This window comes from Tinamus guttatus, unplaced genomic scaffold, assembly GCF_059628265.1.
Source record: "Tinamus guttatus ecotype Peru unplaced genomic scaffold, ASM5962826v1 Tinamus_guttatus_pri_ptg000145l, whole genome shotgun sequence".
NCBI lineage: Eukaryota > Metazoa > Chordata > Aves > Tinamiformes > Tinamidae > Tinamus > Tinamus guttatus.
In genome coordinates this window covers 1-23476 of record NW_028288679.1, presented here as the reverse complement: position 1 = coordinate 23476, position 23476 = coordinate 1, and positions in this window count along the sequence as shown.

The window sequence follows — 23476 nt, the reverse complement described above, 5'->3', positions numbered from 1 at the left end:
ACAGAACAGGACTGGAGCATTCTGGCACATTTGTGTGCATGCAGTTACACCACTAAACTCTATCACTTGCTCAGAGTTTCTAAACCTATTGGAAAAGAGCTCTTTGTGTTAAGAAATAAAATTCCTTTTCCTTTATGGATAAAATTCTTTAAATATTGTGCCAAAAAAAAAAAAAAAAGTTTTCCTTGTAAATGAGTAAAATGAATTTTCTTTGACAGCTTGCAGGATTTCAAAAATCACGTCATTTCAAAACCAATGCTGGCTTTATAATTTATGAAGCATTATTTCCTGACAAGATGCGTGAAGAGATTGCATCCTCTGAATATACTCTGCAGTTGAAGCTAAAAAGATTCCATTCTTTTCATGTTTTCATGGACAACCTGACTATTAATTTCTTGGAGAAGATGTATCTATACTCATTAGCAGAATCTTTTCCAGGGTATGGTTTGGTCCAAATGTTTCTTTCTTAGTGCGTGAACAGTGCATGATGCTGAGTGAGTTTCATATATGTATAATACCTAGTACTGAAAGGAGCAAATGTCTCTCCTTTTCAATGAGTCCTTTGTCCATATGATATTTCCATTCCATACATCCTAACAATACAGAAGCTTTCCACAATGGCAGAGGGGAGGGCGGGGGGTGTGTCAGGGTAGAGGGCTAAGAAAGGGGAATCTTCACAGCAATCTAGGCTCAGCTAGGAGATGGTCTGAGATATCCATCCCTGTTGTCTCTCATATCATAGATGAACCATAATTGAAGGGGATGGCTGAAAAAACAGCAGGTAGAGTTGCAATAGTCTGCCTTTGGCAACAAAAGCCACAGTCCTTATTTGCTAGCCTGTATTAACTGTTTTACTTTACTGTATTAACTTTTCTCACAAAAGGAGCCAACAGCCTCCTCCAACTCGTCCACTGAAGACAAAAAGCCATTTTGAAGGTCTATGCATCTCCTGGCATTTAAGCTATGCAGCTATTAACAGTTTTGTAAAGCTATAGCTGCTCTCATTCATTAACATTTAACAATTATAAGAGAGACTATTGTTTTCAAATCTTTGGGTAAATTTGTTTTCCTGGACTATGCTACAGGCAGGAATATAGGGACTGGGGCTGTAAGAATCTTTTGAATCAGGTTCTTCTGGAAATTACAATCAATTACAGATTTGCTTATTATTCCTCTTCTTCTTTTCTTTAAATTGAATTGCTGGAGTCTGGCATGCTTTAACGTATTTTTAAACAGGTAGTATTTAATGGAAATTGTGTTGTCAAATTCAACTGAATAGTTGAAATTATTCAAACGGTCCATTATAAAATTTTGGTAGGACCCTTAAAACTTCAGTTTCTCCATATGACATTTTTTTTTAACCACAGTTTTTCCATAATCAGTCAAAGCTTAATATTTCATCAAATACTGCAATGTACCTGAGAGCAGTGTCATCTACTTCTATGCTTAACTCAAACGAAGTGTGCTGCAATAATCCATGCTATATGTGGGGAGATGTGGGTCTCTCTCCACATACGCATCTTACATCACATCAACTATTTACTGGCTAAACTACAGTGAAGGAAATTAGTAAAGAAAGAAACTCTATCTTTAAAATTATTTCAGTTACACAGAATCAGTCAGTTGAGGTTTCCTTCAGATTCTAGGTCCAAAAAGACAAAGAAAATTCAGTTCAAACCTGGCATAACTCTCAGTCTTCTTATCAATGTAGTACAGTCTCCACTTAATGTTTAGATATCCACAGATGACCCACAAAATTCTCCTAAATTTTCATGTGGAGAAAATTGGCCTTCACTTGTCTCCTGGGATCTTAAATGGCAGATGAGTAGATGAATCTTTCTTACTTCCAGCCAGCTGGACTACAATTATGTGCTAAAAGGGTGCGAGGGACTTGTTGGAAATCCTTCTTAGAAATTTACCCTGTGAGGAGAGGACCAGGATCAAATCGCTCTATTTTGTACAACATAATGGACTATCTCTGCTAGAGCAGACTTATCCTAAAACTTGAAATCCTACTTCATATGTATATTGAAAATCTTAACTCATCATCTTAATTCCATTTCTTTGACTGTGAATATAAGAATGAATATGTCTGATTTGAAGTGGAATAGGTATTAAATTACTTCTTGAACAATAGGATTCAATGAAGTGGATTTTTCTGTAAGAAAGAAAATGACAACTCAGACTATAAATTATGTAATTATCTCCTAGATAGTCTGTTAAAAACAAAAATAAAAACAAAACTAAAAGATTGCATCTATCTATATATTTAAATCTCATTTGAAAAAGATTAAGAATCATTGAAGCTCTGAAATGTATTTCATCCATTTTCTATCCTTTTCTTGTTATAAACAGGCATGACTTCCATTTCATAAGGTAATCTGTGTCAGGTTTTCAGGCTCTAGAAAGGATCTTTTTTTACTAGTTATTTCAATATCTGGTAACCCAGCTATATCATTAAAAGAAACCGATCAGATTCTTTAGATAATAAAATTGTGATTTTTGATTGTAGAAAAAAGATAAGAATGCATTTGTATGTCAGGTAATACATTTTGTATTTTTATAATTATTTAGTTTGAATAGCATGTATCCCTATTTCTGTATGTTTAAGGTTTTTCTTTCTATTCTTTCTCATTCATAGTGCTTTGTATTGCAAATGTTTGTTTTGCAAAGAGCATGGCAGCATCATTATAACAGAGTCAAATAAGTTTGTTTGCTTTATTTTGTTCTGCTTATAAAAACAAAGCACATATCAGTACAACTTTTTTTTTTTTTTCCCATTGGAAGAGATTACTTGTGGCAGGTGCACACACACCCCACCCCCACTTCTGCTGAAAATCAGCAAAATATAATTAACTAGTATTTACAAGCAGCTATGAGCTATCAAAGCATATTTCAAATATTTCAAAATGATTTCAAATGCTGGTTTAGTAGATGTTAAAATTACTCACAACATTTCTAATCATATCAGTCACCTTGTGAGTTTAGTTTTCCATCATTGGAAGGGATTTAACAAGCAATTGCTTGCAACAGTTTTTCTGAACAAATTTTAAAAAGCACAAACCAGAAAATCATTGATTTAGAAAAAAAAAAAGCAAAGGATGATTCAATAAAATAAATATCATTTTGAAATCACAAAGTCCAAGAACAAAAAAAAAAGCAGCGTAAGAGAAGACAGAGTCCACAATTCACTTTTTTTTTATTGGAAATGTGTTAGAAACTATCAATGTTAAATTCCCCTGGTATAAATCCAGCTAGCTCCACTGGCAGTAATGGAACGGTTCCAATCTGTCACAGCTAAAATGCTGGCTCTAAATCTTTTCCAGCAGATTTTCCACTTTTAAACTTGTGCTGTACTAGCACTTTTGAACACGACTATCTGAACAAAGTCATTTTCAATCACAATAGGTTTTAATTATTGCAGCTGAATTAGTTACTCAGGTAAATTAAAGACTTCACTTAAATTGAGATAATTTCTTGACTCAGAACAGTTTCTACTTTCATTTGTCCTATTTTCATAGTATTTGGTGACATTTAATTTTTTATTCATCTATACTATAAATATATTTTAAATTTAAATATAAATAAACTGCAGCAGATTATGCATCTGCATACTCTGCAGTCACAACTGCAAAGTGCCTACAGTCTTCTGAATAAAAAAAATGGTTGTTGGTTTATGAAGAAACTTTCAAACTTAGTGTTTGAAGGGGGTTACTATAAAATTTTGTACACAACTTCGAATCCTAAACGGGAAAAGAAAGGAGAATTTATGAAAACACTTCAAATTTAGGCGAGTCTGTATGATTGTGAAATAGTCATTAGAAGATATGATAAAAGCCAATGAACTTGATTGTTTAAAATTAGATTGTTCAAGATAATTGAGAATGAAAATATGAAAAAAAAAAAGTGTAAGCTGTCTCTGATTCTTTAATCCTGCAGCTGGTTGAACTTCATTTGCACATCTTAACAACAGTCACCTAGACTTCTCTAAATTAGGACAATAGTGTCTGTTACCAAAAGACAAAAACATTATACTCCCCACATTACCAGACTGACAAAGGGAAGAACAAAATGTTTTGAAACTGATATTTCCTGAATCAAATCTTTTTCATTTAGAAATTCAGATTAATCAACCATTTGAAAAATGTTTTACTCTCAAGGAGACTGGGAACATTGGGACAATTTTTTTGCTTTAATTCCCATGTCTTCAGGAGAGTTTCATCAAGCATAAATTTGGACTAAACCAGTGAGAAGCAAAGCAAAAGCAAATCTCATAATTTGCTATACAGTCAATTACCACTGAGTTTGCTTAGATTTTTGCCAGATTAAAGCATGCATTTCATTTTTTATTTATGTGAATTTTTTTTTTAGAACTTTTTTTATTATTATTCCATGTTTTTCTCTGAAACATCTGGAAGAAGCTTCATTAGAATTGAGGAAAGCTCGCAGAAATTCATTTGAAAAAATAATGGTTATATTTACATTTCTTCTGTTTTGCAGAAGCCACTTCTGCTCTCAAGGAAGCTTTGCAGCATATATATATGTATATATCTTTCCTAAATATATATCTAAATACATTTTTTCCATTCAATGAAAGAAATGAATTGTCAGCATAGTTTCAAAAGAAATCATGATGAGTTATCATGCTTCAATTTCCTGGAATAGTTTGCAGAAATAATTTGGTCATTGTAAAAATGAAGATACAATTCGTCATACTTAAATTTTCAGAAAATATATTGTAAGTTACACTGAAATATATCATGTAAACTTTATTAGGCCAAAAATTACTCTTACCAGCAATAGAGGATGGTTTATCTGAAGGACTGCTTCTTAAAGAAGAGTGGGACCACTGAGCCTGATAAAAATTAACGGTATTTTTCGAAAGTGTTTTTATACATTGGCCTACAAGAAACGAGAGGGTAAGACAAAGACGATCAAAGAATAAAAGATAAAGAGCAAAATGATCAATAAAATATTTTCTTGTGTAATTCCAGAATTGATAAAAATGTCCAAGTCTAAGGCAGTTTTTATTATTTATAAATTGCATGTGCATTGCTGCATGAATAAAAAGTGCTGAAATTCTCCAATGAAACTTGGCTGGGAGTTATAGTTAAAACAGATACTGAATATTTTAAGCAGGTAAGAGGACTAGTGAGAGTCTTCTTTCTTGTGTGCTATAAAATGGATAAAGAATGTATTAACTGCAGATAATTGGAGAATATCTTTCTATATCTCTTGGAAAAGAAAAAGATTATTAGTTTTTTTTTTTTTTTCACATTGCCAAGTGCCTGAAGAATATATCCAAAAGATAGTTTCATACTAGAAAAAGTGATCCATAGCAAATTAAGTATAAAAATTCTCTTGCCCAAGAGTGCTATTTTTTTCCCTATTCAGTAAATCAGTGTTTAGGACCATTTTATGACAGTTAAAGTAGCAAAAATTGATATTAAGTACAGTATGCCTTAATAGACATAATTACTGAACACATACTAATCCTACCTATTTAGTTGGTAGAATTCATGGATCGAGGTTCTGATCAAGGATAAAAGCACTAGTTTTGACTAGCAAATATGAACAGATTAAACTATCAATCAAACATAAATTATATGTCACTCCAAAGCTCAAGTCTGATCAGGCAGTTCACTTCAGCATCCCAAACAGGGCAAAAAGAATGTAACTTGGAATAAGTATAGCTAGACTCTACTCAGATATTGAAAATGTTTTCAAATGGTACTATTTCATGCAACAAATTTAGATTTTTTTTTTTTCAGAGTAAGTGCTCAAGCAGAATAATCACTTTAGAAGGTAACTAGAAAATGAATAAAAGTAAATATGGATTTGTCAAGAACAAGTAATGTTAAAGCAATGAAATTTCTGGCTCTGTTAGAGGACTGTGGAGAAGCGCACGTCCTGATTTCAGAAATGCTTCTGATACTATCACATATTCTACTCATATGAAGGTAAAGAAAAACATGACCTAAATGAAAGTACTAAAAAACAAAAACAAAACCAACCAACCCACCGAACAAATAAACCCCAAAACTCAATAGCATCTGGAAAAGCATGCTCGAGGAGAGCGCTTAACGTTGGTTCATTATCATGCTGAAATCAGATACCACTTGTTCTTCAAAAGTCTGTTCTGAGCTGAGTACTATTCAATATTTTTATAACAGACAATAATAGAAGATAATAGGCATATTGACTTTGCAGATGCAGCTCATTTTTAAGAGTGGCAGTTCTGTAAGGAGATGGAGTTCAAATTTGGTTTAACATAAAAGGACAAAGTCTTTGCTTATCCAGTCTTATAATGAATTATTCAATTGGTACTACCTCACATATTAGACTTTGTGAAGAAAATACCTAAAAGGAGAGTATGAAAACTCACTGTGATGATGCTGTGTTTTTGATTGTTTGTTTTTTTGCTTGTTTCAGAAAGACCGACATCCCACAGGGATCCAAAATGTTAGTGTCACTGGAACATATGGCATAATCTTTCCATAATGCTCATCACAAGCTGTTTGCCCAGCATTCAGACTACATCAAAAAACAGAACACAACACAAAACAGGATTCATTGGATCACAGGAAGAGAACAATAACCAGTGATAAGGAAAATATGTCTTAGAATAAAATATTTTAAATTTTGGACTTGTTAGGAGACTTGAAGGAGGAGAAGGAAACAGTCTTTGTGTATGTAAACGGTAGTTACCAGGAGGAAGGAATAAGCTGCTCTATCTAGATGCTGATATTACATGGATGAATTGGTAGTAGTTTCAGTGCTAATCTATTTCTGATGTTTGTCAGATAGTGACCTAAAAGATACTGAAAGAAGTCTGTGTTAAAAAAGCAGTATATGCTATGCATATTAATGATGCATCCATTCTCTAAAATCTTTAAAAATATTACTATAGGTGCTAAAACCATGGATACTTGAAAGTAATGAGGGACCTGTAAAAAAAAAAGGCGTTAGAAAAATACATGCTGTCAAATACTCATGAGATCTAAACTGAATTACTTGTATTGAAACTACACAAATCTATGCAAGAGAAGAAATTGCTCGCTCACTTAGAATTTTCTGGTAAGCTGGGTAACATGAACTAAATGCATGCTTGTTAAACTATACCAATGCAAGAACTTGATGTTCTCAGAATATGAACAACTTAATAAAATGCTTGCTTATAAATTCTCTTCATGAACAAAAACTCCAAACTGGAAGTCTATTTTAGTAATGGAAACAATACTAAATAGAAAAAGCAAAAATATTATTCCTATGAGAACTACAACAACCAAACCCTGAAAAACAAGAGGTGTAGACCAAAACAGACAGTTGATAAAGACTAGGAGTTAAATACAGGCAGAATGAAGCATTCATATTCCTCTAGTAAAGATAAATATTTCTTCTGGACTCAATAGTGGTTCTGCAACTCTTGAGAATTCCCAAAGTCTCAGAGAACTGTAAATCTGAGCCATCTTTTCCAAACTGAGTGATTAAACAAATCATCACAAATCTGTTTCTTTTCTAGTAAGCATTTTTCCTCCTGTTTGCACAAGCAGGCAACTCTGCAGAGCAGAAAGAATTCTGCTCAAGTATCATTTGGACCATGAGGTTAACATTCCTAGAATTGTCTATTTGGAAGGTCTGTTCCTGGAAAATCATAAATAGATCATACATACATGCATGCACACCTACATGTGTGTGTGTCTATATGTATATGTGCCATTTCAAAACAAGCCTCATTGCATAGATAGGTGGTACATAACAGTTCCCATCACCAAAGTCAATGGAGATCTGGCCAGGATGAGAATTCCCAAGACAAACATGATAAACACAGCAATAACCCAGACACCCCTGAAGTTAATAGTAATGATGGTTACCTGTAGTGTTTGGGGCTTAAGTTACAAGTCAGAAAAGCTTAGTTCTGAGTACATCATTAAAAATATTGTCTCATCTCATTTCAGTACTTCTTGAAAAATCATATTCAGAAAGTATTCCTAATTAGAAAAAAAATATATGCTTGCCTCTTCTTAAAAAGGAGAAAATATAAATCCATATTTAATCTTCTTGTAAACCTTATCCTAAAAACTTTACTGGATACTTACAGTATAGCTGTAAAAAAAAAAAAGAGAGAGAAGTTATAAGGTTAACTAGAAGACAGGAAAACAGCAATAGAGACATAAGCAAACACTATTTCAGAAATGTAGAGACTCACATTCTGATGACTTCCTTCACAGCAGGACAGATCAAGATCTATTCCTTTCAAGTCAGTGGAATTAAATTCAAGATAAATTAGGAAAAATGTACCTGATGACCTAAATTATTAACTATTTGATGAAAGGAGAGTAAATAAGATAGGAACTATATCTGCCCACTTGCTAACAAAATAATTTCCAGTTAACTTAGGGCCTTGTTGAAAAGTGCTGAAGGTAATGATGATCTTTCCAAGAGCTTTAGTGTACCTGGAAATATATTATCAGAAAGGACATGCCCCAAAGAAAAATAAGAAATTGTTGTGAGAAGAACATAGCCTTTGCTGTGTCTTTCCAGACTTCTTTGCATTTACATTAGAATGAATGCATTTCTTCAATGCACAATTGTAAATATAACCTTCACAAAAACGACCTATTGTTGGGTTTCCCAAAAAGCTTATACTGACTATAATGTGTAATTTAATTTCAATTTCTTTCTGAAATTAATTGTAAGTCCCACAAGTCATCATAGAAAATTGCATTTTCTATTTTGTTTTGCTTTTATTAGTAGCAACAAATTCATACTTAATTCTCTTTGAATTATGCTTATGTTTTACTGATAGGAAACTTTAACTGATAACACTGGTGAGGTAGCAATAAGCAGTGTGAAATATGCATAAATACACTTGTTTATGGTTTATGATAAACCATAAAAAATACTAGTCTTGGAACAGCTTATCTTTTTCTAATGTTCTTTATTGTGTCTCCGAGTCTTGGTGTTTTATATGCTAGGTAAAATATATGCTACTCTTACCATGAATAGAAATTAAAACTACAATTTATTTATAGGACATTTTTATAGCAATGTGTATGTGTATTGCTGGTCATAACATTGCATGAGGCTGAGTGGAAATGATTTCACTGTGAAATATGTTACACCTGATATCGTGTGGTTTGCCACAGTATGGCACAGAATGCATAAAAAACTCACTTTCAATGCATATGATATTTCTATCATATATTCCAATATGTTTTTCATCTGTATTAATTTTTTCTTATTGCATCTTTTACAACCTTTACATTAGGAATTTGGACTTCAGAGTATTGAACATAATATCTGTGCACTTTTAAAATAGCTTTTCTTTGAATTCCATCTAGTCTCAGAGGTTTCTTTTTTACTTTCAGATTGCCTAGGCAGAATGACATCTAGGGTCTGGTTTTTCTCTCAGATTAAGTAGTTTGACTTTGTCTCCAGTATCTAATTTATTTCAGTAGCAGAGAAGAGGCAAAGACATAGATCTGAAGCTCTTTAATGCTTGAAAGAATACCCTTAGAGCAAATACCAAAGATGTTAAGTATGCTCTGGATAGGTGCAACAATATCCTGCAAGCTTTCTAAGGAAATGTAATTAATAAAAACATATTGGCTTCATGTTGTTTTCCATCAGAATACACTGATAATAGTCTCTATAAATAAGAACAAAAATTAAAATTAAAGGCTCAGTTCAAGAAATGGCTTCTGTTTAGAAAACAAGTTTCAGTATTTTCTGAATTTCAGAAGACATCCAAACTAGAGTGAAAATGAGCCTCATGCAAACAAACAAACAATATAAATCAGAGACAAAAGGAAAGCCATGCGTCCTAAGTGCTCTGCCCTAAAACAAAATATCTTTACTTTGCTTAGCTTTTTTAACTTACTGGTCCATGAAGCCTGATTTCTTACAGAAATTGTTGGATTTCTCCTTGTCTGTGACAAAGCACTGCCACAGTATGATGAATGCATGAACGAATAAGTAAGTAAGTAAGTAAATAAATAAATAAATAAATAAATTGATGTATCCATGTGGATAATGTTCGAATAGAGCCAGTCATCCAGAAAGAAACTTAATCTGAAATATGTCCATTAGGCACTTCTGTATCTCAGGGTACTTCTATTTTTGAACACAAGTCTGTAGAGAAAACCATCAAAATGTGAAAACGAATTCAGCCAGATTTTAATATGTTCTTGTTCTCTGACTTCTCCAACTCTTTCTATTTTTAGTGTTCTTCCTGAAATACTTTTACTTATTTCATTATCTTCTCAGTCTTTCAAGGTTCTTTTTCATTTTGCTGTCTGTTCTCTTCCATCTCTGACAGTTTTCTCTGTCAGAGACTCATGTTATTAGAGGTCTTGAAGAACTATATAAGAAAATACAGTACATGATGTTATACAGATACCTGAATTTTCTGGAATATCGTGAGTTTTCATATCCTAAGTACATCATTTAATTGGTTTATTGAAGATATCATCACATATAAAAGCATAAATGCCAAACACTCTACCTTCCCCCTTTCTTCCACAGGCAAAGAGAAACATTTTCAGCACTGGACATGTCTTCATGGTTAATAACCCTTTCCAAGGCTGTGGATTAGTGTCTCCCAAGGGGTTGTTATTTCTCAGAAAAAGAAAAAAAAAAGTTATTCTGTTTTTATTGATTAAATATGCTGTGTATAAACCATAAATATTGGAGAGAAAACAATAAGTCAAGTTCTCAGTTGAGTAGAAACTGATATAGTTCAAAATTACTTTATCTTATGCTAGATGGCAGTCAGATATTAGCAAGCATATCCACTGCTTGTCTCCATTTTAATAAAAAAATCAGGGTGAAAGACTGCCTTTAAAAAGGACCAGAAGATGAATTGTCTTGAGAGCATCAGCTCTACTGTGGAACTATAAAACAAATAATCCTAAAACATATAACAATTTCTTGTAATTTGTTCCCCTCCAAAACTTCATTTGGCACTCAGAACTGAAAGCAGATCAGAAGTTTCAAGTACACTGATTTAAATGAGCTAAGCACAGCTCAGGAACAGCCTTTATGATAAAAACACTGACAGATCATTCAGTACAGTGTCCATGAAGCACATGGGCACTATACTAAGCATGGTATTTTTGTTCTTAATTCACTGATATTTTTTCCTTCTTTACAAATTGTAGCATCTTTGCTAGTCTTTTGTTTTGAACTAGGACAATCAGAATTACATTTGTATGTCTGAATTGGTATTGGTGTTTAATGTAGTAATTGCTGTGCTTAATTAATAGGCAAAACACAGTAATAAAATAGACTCAAGTAGACTCTTACTGATCAAAAAAATAGTTTATGAAATAAAGAAAAAACCTTAATAATAGCAACCTCATTGGTTTTTCTGTTACATATCTCTCTTGGAGAGACTATTTTCACCTTAAATCTAGCTGGCTATCAATTCCCCTTTTCTCCTGAATTGCTTTCAAAATGACAAGGAAGATATGAGAAAGTGCATCAATATCTTTGCTGTGTAGATCACCAGGTGACTAACATACACCTCATGGGACAAAATGCAGGAGTGAAGGAGAGTAAGAGAAGATTAGCATGGTTACATTTTTAAACCTGCCAACTCCCATTCTTTTCTCTATCAAAATTTATGGCATACGTTATAGATCTCTGTAACTGGAAAATAAGATATGGGGAGGAAAGTAATGTTATCACTCATTTTTTGTTCCTTTATTGACCCTGTGTTCAGTCAATTTTTGTCTTGTCATCTCTTCATTAGCTGATTATTTAAACTCTTATAAAAAAGTAAAGGAGCTGAAATTAGGTCATACTGGAAGTCAGAATGAAAAGTGAAATGTTAAAGTGTTTTATTTATTTTAAAATTATCATGTTCTAGAGTATATTTTGATCAGTTTGACTCCCTTTTTCCCTGCCAATTCACTTGCTAGAGAATGATAAGACATGCAGTCAACCAAGTCAATCATCTATATTTAAAGCATTGTAGTCCCTCAGCGGCTGATTGGCCAAACAGAACTGCTTTTCAAAGCAGAGTGGATTGCACAAGTATTCAATGAAGATGCATGTGAGGCCCTTAAAGTTGGATATTCCACATATGTTGCAGTTTAAAAGCTACTACCAAAAAAAGAAAGATTCATTTCCTCAGTTAATGTAAATCGCTGTTAATGGCACTGAAGTTATTGTTCAATTTTATGTTAGATGGGGTAAATAATCCATTCTTAAAGTATTATAGATAACAGTTAGAAAAAAAATCTTCCTGATTGGAAGGAGGTTTGTGATATTCACACACAAGTTATTAGAGGTAATAACATAATAAGATAATAATATTATTTTGTAATAACCAAGCACCTTTTCATAGTCTTAAGTAGGGTGTAATCAGATTGATTTCCTGCAAATCCCCAAAGCAGCTTGTATCTGAGGCCAGGGAGACACAAGCTCTTCAGTTCCCCAAGATAGGTTTCCTGGTCTGTATCAGACATCCTAAACCCCGATTGCTCTGAGCAGCCACTTATCTAAGCCCTGTCGGGAAACCCAAGCACGACCCTTCTCTGCTTGCTGTTCCTAAAGCGCTTAATCCTTCTGAGTGTACCTATCAGATTAGAGGTCCTGCAAATCACAGCAATTACTTTCTTCTTTAGAAATATGGCAGTCCATCTCCCTCGTCCTCTGTTAGTTATTTAAACAACAGTCCTGTAGCTGTTTCTCTCCTTGAGGAAAGCCAGGTTCATTTTTCATCTTCTGTTGACAATATCCAAAATTTCCCTTGTAGGAAAGCAGTCTGGCTACCAAGCAAAGTTTAAGCTTTGGAAAAGGTTCACAGCTCCCCCTTTTGAAGGTATGGCATCCTTCTTCAGCAAATAAGATGTCTTGGCTAAAGCAAGTCTAACTCCTCAGAGTTAAACCCTTCTTTCAGTAACAAAGAGGGAGAGTGTGGTTAGCTGTTCCCAGCTCTGACTGAATTTTAAGAGAGAGGAATGACTATTTTGGGCAATTCTCGAAATAAATTTTTCAATACTTAGAAAATGACTTGGAGAAAAAAATCATAGCCACATTTAATATTCCCTTCTCAGTATCTTAACTTTTTTTCACTTTTCACTGCAAAAATTAGATACTTGTTTTCTTTTTTAAAAGTAAATTTAGGGTCTTTATTTTCTTCAACTCCTGCCACACAACCCCCAAGAATAACATCTATCCATTTTTTTCATCAATCTAGACATCTGGGATTTTCTTCCTGGAGAGTTTGATAGATATTTGGAGAGGTAAATGATTCAAAATGAAACTAAAACCAAGTAGCAAAAAGGCAGATCTGAATAAAATCAACACTTTTTTTTTTTCTTTTGTTTTTCTTCCACAAATCAGCAATATGAAAAAATTCACCTCAGGTCAATCCCCAACAATTCTTCCTTCCAGTCCAATGCTATCATTGCATATTTTTTTATTTAAAATATATTTTAATTTATTTTTTTTAAAAAATGCTTAGTAATATCAAAAAGTTAAGAATTTATGAATATATTTTTAAAAAGAGAGAAAAGACAGAGCAAAATATTCTATTTTTAAAAATTTTTTCCAAATGTTTGGTCTTCTTCTGTTCTGTTAAAAATGTTTCCCAGTTTTGGGGAAATAACCAGAGTCTCTCTGATTTTTTTCAGTAAAAATATTGGTTTTTTCTGAGATATTTGCTGATTCAGGATATAAATATAAATATAATATGAGTATATATATATTATATATATATATATATATATATATATATGAGTGTTATCAAGATACTTACTTACTTACTAATGTTGCTGAGGTGCACACATTTTTCAGAGAAAACCTTCCTTTTGAAAACTTAACATTTTTAACAAGTGAAATGTCTGAATAAGTTAACATTCTGACCTCTCTTGTGATATAAAAAGCTTTGATCTTTTTGATGAGCTGAAGTGGCGTTCTGGGCAGAAAACCTTGTTTTCCACATGTACAGAAAGCTCTTCAGATAGATAAACAAGTCCAAAATACGCTTTGGCAGTCTATAGTGACAACAACAAAGAATAATTTTACTAAGTAATGACAAATACGTCTCACCCAATCATGCCTCTATCTGCTGTTTCTTGCAGTAGTTTCTGCTTTTGCAGATAGTCTTTTTTCAACGACAGTCTTCATTCTTTGTTTCAAGAAATAATGCCTCTTCGATCAGTAGCTAATAAAAATAATTGTGAGTGCAAACATGAACGGGGCTTTTTTTTTTTTATAACCACTACACTTACTTTTCTGTAGAAATGAGGAAGTGTAATAATGTATATAGTTTAGTTCATATGACTAATGACAGAACCATTAATTCCACATACATTTTTATTTCTGCCACTTATTTACAGCCTGTTACTGTATGAAGAAAAATATTTCTGTGGAGTTATGGTGACATCAAGTGGCTAGCTAAACAATCCTATGAATATAAAATACCAATGGATACTCCAGAGCTTACAGTAGAAACAAAGGGAACTACCAACAGGTAATGTTAAGAATGGCTTACTTTCTTTGCTATATTAGTGAACTACCAGTAGCATGGACAAATTTGTAGATATATCACTAGGTTGTGTATCATTAAACTGTACCAAATATGAATATGAATACCAAATCATATTGTCTCCCTGAGGTAGAGTTCAAATGTCTGATAACAAGATGAAACACAAAGTGCAGTAAAAAATCATCTGAACTTCTACTAAAACATACCTGGCCTACTGAAACTGCTGCTGTGCACTTTTGATGCCTAAGTCTATAACTATCTACATCTTTATTTTGTATGCTCTGGTTTAATGATACTACAGCCTCATAAAGATAACATATATATATAAGCATATATATATATATATGTGTGTGTATATATATATATATACTTGATTTGTTATGCAGTAAGCTAGCTACTTTAAAATATTGCACTTTTGGTGCAATATTTGGTACCACCTTTTCAGACCTGATTCTAGGGGATGACCAGTTTCTGAGTACTGAGGCATGTATTGCAAGAAGTTCCACTTAATGCATTTTCTTCACCTCCTTGTTCTCCACTGTGTTTCTTAATGAGGTAATATTTCCATCTCCTCTACCATAGTCCTTCTTTTGTCCACATATCAGTCCCTTGAACCAGTGCTATTGCTTTGATCACTCACCATTCTCCTTCAATGTTGTGTCAGAGAATCCTGCTTTGAGGCTTGTTTCAGCACCATTGGGCTAGCTAGGGAATAATGAGTCAATATGAAATCAATAAAAGATACAGTTTATACGGGCAAGACTCATCAAGATATTGCCAAAATGGTTTCTGAGGGGCAGAGGGGGAATATTACATCATGGGGAAGGAGGGTCTGGATATATATGTAGTGATACAAAAATTACAAGTAAATTTACAGTGTTATACTGTGCCTGTATTGTCCTGATGTAAATCACAGACAAGACTCCAGCGCCTTTTTTCAGTTTGAATATAGCTTTTATAACTTAACCTCCTATTTAATTTGTCCGCATCGGTAAATATACCCAAATAACTTTCCCCTTTTGGAAGAATCGTATTTACTTGAAAGCATTTCTATATCTTTTCTCTTTTTCTTCCAGGGCTCTCATAACACAAATGAATAAGTCTGGTACTACCAGCCTTATCTCAAGCTTAAGCATGCCAATACAATTTTATTAAATAAATAAAAAATCTGACATTATGAACTACATTTTCTTCAGTGGGAGCTCTGATAATAATATTGTGTATGAGAAATGATGTGGTAAAAAAGCCAAGTAATACACAAGGTTATATTACTTTTGAAGACATACAAAATAAAAAGCATTAATCAGTCTTTATACAGGATGCTATTTGAACCAGAAATCATATTAAATGCTTAAATTGATTTACTCTTCCCTCCCCCAAAATAATAAAATAAAATTCTTCAAGAGCCTATTAAATCAGACAATAAATAAAAGTAGGTAAGTAAAATTCTCAGGGAAAAGGGGACCTTAAGGCTACCTGATTCATATTTCATATCTCTTCCATTTTCCTTCTTTTTTTTCTCCTTGTTGAAATTCATATGTACAGAATGTCATAAGTCAGTGTTACTTTGGATTCAATTTATTTCATAAAAAAATAAAAATCATGTGAGCCAAAAGAGTCCAGTGAAATAACTTTTTTTTTGTTTATATTTACTCTTATGTCCCTTCACTGAAGTTAATGCATTTCCCCTGAAAACTAATTCATATCAATTTAAATCAATATAATTCTCTGAGCTAATGCCTATAAACTCCAAGCTAGGGCCCTCCAGAAGTGCTATGTTTAAACATAAAGTCATATATTTGAGTAAATTATAGATTTTATTAGTAATTGCACCAAAAATTATACAAGGCAAAGCATTTGCTTCTAACCAATGCTGAGCATAAAGGCAAATATCCAGGTTTTGTTTTGATTTGATATTTAGGGGGAGTTATGGTCTTTGTCAGAGAGGAGAGAAGAAAAAAACTATTTATATGTCTCAATATAACAGGGCATAACTCTTGCCCAAAACAGGGAATAATAAAAGTGAGTTTTATGTTTTTTCTGGCATTTCAGAGTCAGAAACTCATAATTATTTAGATAATGGGAGTGCGATAAATTCATATCTCTGTGTGTTATCATTTACATGGACAAGATAAATACACTTAACATTCATTTAACTTTTACTGAAGCTTTGATATTTAACAGCATCAATATTTATTTCAACAGATTTTTTGTTAGAATAGGAAGTGCAACAAGGCTTTAAACTGCTGTGCTTGTTTTATTTTCTTACTGTCTCTCTGTGTTTATAAACAGGTAACAACAGCACACGAGCTCTGAGCTTCTTTAAAAAAAGTGACCTAGTAAGGCCAAACACATCTGCTCATGGGTTAGTCAACATTATTTCATAGTTATTGACAAAGCTGCAGGGCAGGGCGCCGTGGAAGCAAGGTCCAGGCTGGGGCGGACCGTGTGCGACAGCCCCCCTCTGGCCAGCCCTGTCCCCAGTCCCCAGTGAGAGGAGCTGGGATAGGACAGGAATGGAGACCCTGGGTGGCTGCAGTTGTTGCATAATGTTCAGGAGAGAGAGTGGCATTGCTATGTAATGCAACTTCCTTGATTTTTATAGCTGGTCATTTTTTCCCCAGGCAAGTGTGAGGCCTTCCTCTAGTCAGCTATGTGCCCTGTCAGCTGTATTTACAGAGGATAATGCCGCCGACAATCATTTCTGCTTTGTGGATGCCTTCACTAAACAAGAGAGTAGAATAACTGGATATACTGAAAATGATGAACGTGATGGTGTTCTACGCATCAGCATCTCCAGATACTTAGATTATACTATATCTATCCCATAAATACACAAGTGTGAGAGAGTTTGCCTAACGTGGAGGGAATGGGAATTTCAAGACGCAGATTTATGGACAGCATGAGTGTAAAGGTGGCTGTGTCCTGCCACACTGTTTTCTTTCTTTTGCTTGTCTCTTTGATGTTTCCCACTCTGTGTGCACACACTGTGTCTGCTGGGGAATTAAAGAGATAAAGACCAAAACCTTCTTTCTCTCATTCATGCTGGGCAGGCATGCACCCTTCAAAACACATGGTTTTACTTTTTTGTTGTTGTTGTTAAGTTTATCTCAAAATGTATCCCTGTCTTTATATACTGAAAAGCCAAATGTGGTTTAGAAGCCAGACTCCATTTTCATTATGTCAACACCTACGCCTATTTAAACAGAAATGGTCCAAATAAAAGAAGTTTTGTGTGGGCTTTTTTTGTTTCTTTTTGTATCTGTGCATTATGATTCCATGCTCTTTGACTCACTGTTTCAAGAAAAAAAGATGTGTGAATTAGGAAAATGTTATTGCCTTGGATTTAGTCCCACAGATGAATGGGAAGACCAATCATATTTAGCATATACACAAGCATGAAGTCCTATCTGAGTGTCTGCTGTTGGTTATTAGTGACAGTTTTTCTGCTGATTTTGAACACCTATATGCAAAATAATTATTTTTAGATCACTGATGTATGTATCAGAGTTTATCTGGCAACCGGTTTAAACATGGAAGAGTTGCAAGAGTCTGTCTCCAGACAAGGTGAAAGACCAGAAATGATTGCCTTCTGTAAGATCAGCAAGTTAAAAAGAGTGAATCTAGTCTTAACCTTCACAGCTTAGTAAATAACTCTGTATGGATTAGTTGGTATTGACAGTAATATTTTCTGAGATATGGGGATAAATATAAAAGTACTGGAAAAGCCTAACTATATTGCATGTATACCAATCTATTTAGCATGTTTTAAGTATTCTATTTATTGTGCTTTAGGTGTTATGAGTCATAAAACCTCCTCACGTCAATATTGTTCAAAATGATGGGATAACCCAACTTTACTTTTCTGAAAGGAGATTGCCTGGCTTAATAGTAGAAAGCTAGATCATCAGCTAGCTTCTGTTCAGTCTTCAAACATGCCAGTCACCCAAAGTCTGGTATATATATGCTTCATCCTTCTTTTTTTCATACTCTTACCTACTTTAACCTATCAAGCAACCACCATCCTTTTCTAGGAAAGAGAGAGGGAGAGAAGGTACAGAGAGAAGCTGATGTGAGAAATAGTTAAGTATTTCAGTCTCAGAGCTTTTTTTTTTTTTTTTTTTTTTTTTTTTTCCCAACATTTTATCTTCTTTATCACTTTATCTTTCTGTGTCCAGTTCTCTGTGTGGATCGCTATTGATCTTTAAATACAATTTCTCTAAAGCTTTCTGCTTGCTTTTGACAGTTACCTTATTTATTAATTCTAATTTTTTTAGAAGTCAGAAACACTTAACACACTTCTTCCTTGAGATACCATTAAAATATGCTAACTAAGGTGAATGTGTAAGAGAGAGTGTAGACATTTATAAAGGTTATGGTCTATGACAACGCTTCTTAGCTTTAAAGTTAGCTTAATTGAATTAACTGCAGCATTGAAGACACAGAAGAACAAAGAGAGCTCTGACTCTGAATGTATTAGTGGAAAATATTTGACCTTTTCAATATGTTACATCCTGACTGGCAGGCCTTTCTATCATCAGAGCTCTCTTAGCAATCATTTCTTTATTTTTCCACATGAAATATAAGGTAGGTGTGCCAAAGACTTAAAGCACAGCTAAGATAATTAGAAAGATCCAAAATAGAAAGAAGGCACGTGTTCCCTGGCGACATAAGGAAAGGAAAGGAAAGGAAAGGAAAGGAAAGGAAAGGAAAGGAAAGGAAAGGAAAGGAAAGGAAAGGAAAGGAAAGGAAAGGAAAGGAAAGGAAAGGAAAGGAAAGGAAAGGAAAGGAAAGGGAAAGGAAAGGAAAGGAAAGGAAAGGAAAGGAAAGGAAAGGAAAGGAAAGGAAAGGAAAGGAAAGGAAAGGAAAGGAAAGGAAAGGAAAGGAAAGGAAAGGAAAGGAAAGGGAAGGAAAAGGAAAGGAAAAGGAAAGGAAAAGGAAAAGGAAAGGAAAAGGAAAGGAAAGGAAAGGAGAAAGGAAAGGAGAAAGGAAAGGAGAAAGGAAAGGAGAAAGGAAAGGAGAAAGGAAAGGAGAAAGGAAAGGAGAAAGGAAAGGAGAAAGGAAAAGGAAAGGAAAACAGCAAAAAGACTGAATTTCATATAGCATGACATTTTCTCCAGGATATACACATTCCTTTTACCTCCTCCTTCTTCACCCTCATGAGCAGATGCATGCTGTGCCCATTCTCATTTTGCAGTCGCTGGCTGCAGCCTGCCCAGCTCAATAAACCTGTGTTCATATATTACTCATTCCACAGTGCCTTGATGTTTTGCAGGCTCTGGCTCATCACTGTTAAGTGCATTACATATTAAAAGTCAGATAAATAATAGTTCCTCAGCCCCCAAGTGTTATCAGTGTTAGATATTTTTCTCTTAGAGTTTGTATAGTCTTGTTATAGTTCAAAGAATATGGGAATAACTCATAGTATTCTACAGCTGGCATGGGAAGGAAAATTTCCAGATGGTAAGCTATCTGTTTATCTTCCTGTATTTAGCTTTCACCAGAAAAAATTTACTGCTGTAAAGTTCTCATTTTATTCTTATTAAATGCAAACAAACCAAAATCAGGTATGTGCAAGTTCCTGATGTTTAAGTTGTTTATTGAAAATACCTGATTTTCACTTTACATGCAAATCTTCTCTAAACCCTCAGAGGTTAAGAAATGCATCTCCCTCCACAAGTAATATCTCCTTCTTAGTGAGCAAAATGAAAACAGAAATTGCTTTTCTTATACAGCTTAAATCATGCTTGAGGCAGAAATCTGCACTTGTTTTCCACTGCTGATGAATTTGTTTTCAGACTACCTGAGCTCCATGTTTCTGCTCTTCTCCTGCAACTCTTTAGTTTACCTGTATGTTATTTAGAACTAAATACTCAGATTTCCAGGTGATCAGTATTTTCCTTCTGAAAGGTCAGCTAGTGTTTTGAGCTGGTTCAACTTAATTTATTGATGTTTCATTTCTAATTGTAAAAACATTCATAAAAAGACTCAAAATATACCTTTGCCTTTATAGAAAGAATAAATATGTTGTAAATAAATTTTTAACCTCATTTTGAATTCCTGTCTTCTTGAGTTTGATCTGGTGATGTGCTGAATATGAAGCATTTTTCTACATAGAAAACCACTTTAGCCTCTTTGAAAATGCATTTCAGGAGTCTTGATGGATCTCTTGCTTAGCACTTGGCCTTGAGAAAGTATACTTTTTATCATATACCAAGTGCCGCATAGAGTAATCTGTCAGAGAGTGAACAGCGAATGTAATGGAAGGTTGAAACAGATCATTTAGCATTGCGACATTATTTGTGAATGTGGTGCTGCACGAGATATTTTTGTCATGCACATGTTTGATGTTGATCTGGGGTTATGAACATGATGGGTGAATTGGTTGTATCTCTAGTGCCTGCAGCGTGCTGAAGCATAAGTTAACCTGCAAGTTATCTCAGCCTCTCTTTGTAACCTTTGAAGACTAGGGCTGATAACATCTCCCATATAAGACTCTTTACTGAAGTGAAGCTGAATGGTTGTGATGCCTTTCCAATTGCCGACAAAGCAATTTTGAAGGAACTTTGCTTCACTTTTATTAACCCCAGAGGTCTCTCCATTTATTTGGCTTTTCCAGGCTATATCTCCCTTTTACTGTCCAGGTAAATTGACAGAATACGAATTCCTGTTCCATATAGAAGACTTTGTAGGAATCCCTTTAAAAGCTTTAGCACTTAAGAAAAATCAATAGCATTTATGATGTTTTGCAGGCCTCCCTTCTCCTGCACACTAAATTCCCCTTGAATTAAATAGCCTGCCTTGAGTTACTGTTGGAAAAAGCAAGTAAACATTACATCTTGAAAGCACTTGTGTGGCATTGCACCTGAGAAACACTGTCTATCCTTCCCTAATGAATTTAGTGAAACTACGGGGGTGTTATACTTAGAAAAAGGGAAAAGATCTGCGTAGCATGCATTGCAGACACAGAGCAAAGCATCTACACTGCATACAGATCCATTATCTTAATTGAAAAGAAGCAAGCCCATAAAAATACTGTTTTTTTAAACAACTTTTTAAAATATAAATTATTATCAAGATCATAAAGCATTTTTAATAATATTTTTAATTTAAACAAAAAAATGAAATAATAATATGTGATTTATTATAATAAATAAAATGATAAGAAAAAGCAGAGCAGAACTGAAAAAAAACTACAGGTCTGTACTATACCTAGAATTAGAGCGATGCTAGATCTAGAATGAAGTGTCACTTCATTCTCAAAAGATGTATCCAAAAGAATTGAATCTGGGACTATGTATGGGAATCGATAAAAATTATAGTTTATTTTTAATTTCATCCCTAAAGACTGAAAATTAAAGGGCAGAGGCGGAACATATCGTTCCTCAAGGGTACCTTTATTTCCTTGCTGTTCACAGTTCAGACCCTCTTCTTGCCCATCGTGCATGGGACATTCTCTGATTTTTATGTTATCAGGTATAATGATTGAACAGTTCTTGAAGGACTGTCGGATAAGCCTACGTTATTCCTCCAGACTTTGCCCTGTGAATCAAGAGATATGATCATGTATTGAATATTGCTTTTCTTATTTTTTTTTCTGTGCAGTGAAATAGGACTTCTTCAAAACAATTTTGCTGATATGAATAGTGGGAGTCTGAATTTCACAGGGAAGGTCAATGCAAGGATCCTGCAAATCAAGTGCTCCATCATCGGAAAGGAGAGGCCAGTATGCCTCTACTGAGTTTTAAATAAAAAACATTTTTATGCAGCCCTTCAGTGTTTTCTGAAAATACCTATGAGAATACATATGTATCTTCAGAGGATACAAGAAGAGAAAAGCCTGGTTTTCTGATCCACCCTCTTCTACTCTTGCTTGCAATGCTAAGCCATGGATGACTTACTCAGAAATCCATACCCTCTCTGTTCATGCCTACATCACCTGTGTACTTTATCACCTTTCTGGCTCGTGCAAGAAGTGCTCTGTACAATAAAACAGATCAATGATATGAGAAAACAAAACAAAACAAAAAGAAACAAAACAAAAAGAAACAAAACAAAACAAAACAAAGAGAGAAGGAAAGTCCTTTAAAAGAGATCACAAACATTAATACTGGCATAAGCGAAAATTTTGAGGAAATGGCCCTCTGTCTGTATGGTAGAGAAAAAGACATATTGAGCAGTCTTTGCAAATGAAGAAGCTGTAAAGTGGAATGACAACTTCAGTTTATTTGTAAACTAAATCTAATATATTTACAGTCAGATGAAAACATAGGGTGAATTTTCCCTTGAACACATTTCCTGTGGAGGAACATATTTTTTTCTCTGGCTCATTATAGTTTTATCTTCGACACTGGCAATCTTTCACTCCATTTTTAAACACAGAAATGATTCTAGCTTTTCACACCTAATCTGCATAAGCAGCAGGTTTGGACATTTTCTATTTTCTAACAATGTATAAACTACATCATTCAGGGCGAATACTCAGTTATTTTATACTACCCTTTGAAGTGCAAGTGCCCACACATTTCAGTTGCCTTGTTTCAATATGTCATGCTAGTCTGCAGAGTTCCTGAACTGCTCAAATTCAATTTCAGGTCATTTCACAACTGTCTGTACCTGAAAACAAACTTGGCTTATTTTGACCCATATCATTGTTTGAATGAGTAGTACTCTAAATAAAACTTCTGCATGCTCTATGACAGAATATAAAGAAATTAGCATTTCTGAACTTCTAAAATAAACATAACTACATGACAACATTTTGCATTAAAATAGTTTTCAGTGGATTACAATATTTTAAGACAAAGTTCACTTCAGTTAATTAAGTCTGATCTCTGAATATCTATCTGAAAATATAACTCTGTTTCAAACAGTAGCATATTTTCTATTGATACCAAAAAGTTGTAGGATTTCATCCCAGTACTAAACCATGATCCTTTTGGGTATGTTCAACAAGGAGAGGATGGATGTATTTCA